The sequence below is a fragment of the Vombatus ursinus genome, unplaced genomic scaffold, assembly GCF_900497805.2.
Source record: "Vombatus ursinus unplaced genomic scaffold, bare-nosed wombat genome assembly UNPS02015352.1, whole genome shotgun sequence".
Lineage (NCBI taxonomy): Eukaryota > Metazoa > Chordata > Mammalia > Diprotodontia > Vombatidae > Vombatus > Vombatus ursinus.
In genome coordinates, this window is record NW_020955130.1 from 1,018 (window position 1) to 2,011 (window position 994).

At 38.2% G+C, this 994-nt stretch overlaps 1 long non-coding RNA gene across 1 annotated transcript in view; it reads left to right on the top strand.

Annotated features, from left to right (window-relative positions):
- Positions 1–660: 660 nt before the first annotated feature.
- Positions 661–994, top strand: part of LOC114031985 — a 9,268-nt gene continuing 8,934 nt past the window's right edge. The window contains exon 1 of the long non-coding RNA XR_003567787.1: positions 661–946. This is a non-coding gene — a long non-coding RNA (uncharacterized LOC114031985). The remainder of the gene's footprint in view (positions 947–994) is intronic.

Consider the following 994-nt stretch of genomic DNA (forward strand, 5'->3'; position numbering starts at 1 on the left):
GAGCAAATTGTTGGAGTTCTGCAAGTCAAATGATATCATATTGGTAGCATATAGTGCCTTGAGATCTCACAGAGAGACTCCATGGTGAGAAAGGGGGTTTGTAATGGATTTCTTAATCACTAATAAAGTTGATTACCCAAATTTTTGTGTGCTTACAAATTGTACAACATTGAGTAGTGCAAACAGCATTGATTGTGGGGTTGTAATTAACTGTATTTGACTCCCTTTTGACTTCTGGCATTTTACTAGTTGCATGGTCTTGAAGAAATAATTTAACCTTTCTAAGTCCCATTTCATTATATGTAAAAAGAAGGTAATAACATTTGCCCTGTCCACTTCATGATATTATTATGAGGTTCAAATGAGATGTCTATGGAAATGCTTTGAAAAATGTAAAAAGCTAAAGGATGATTGCTATCTACATGGCATTGAACTCTTCCCCACTACCCTGACCACAGATTTCAAAATATTTGTTTTCCCTTGCAGGGTAGATCAAAGCACTCCTGTTCTCCTAGAAGATTCAGTGCTGGCAGCCATTGCTAAGAAGTACAATCGAACCCCAGCCCAGGTTGCTCTCTGATACCAGATTCAGCGAGGAGTGGTAGTCTTGGCAAAGAGCTTCACTGAAAAGCGGATCAAAGAGAACTTTCAGATAAGGAGACATGGACAGAGTTGGGTTAAGCAGCTGCAGAAACTCTGGTGATGGTGAATGGAATATTGGAGGAAATGATGAAAAATAGAGAAGTCTGGAAACTGGTCATTAGGAAAGTGACTCCTAAAGAGGCTAGTGGGCTTCAGTGATTCAGTCTGGTGGATAGATATGTGAATTCACCCACATTCTCTACTATTTTCAAAAGATCTCCAAGAAACAAGTTGTTCATTTCAGTTTTCTGGGGAGACAGTGTGTTTGGCGTTTATGTAACACACACTTTGGAATAACTGCTTGGTATTTATTCACTTTATATCATGTTTGTTTAATATAAAGAGATACAAG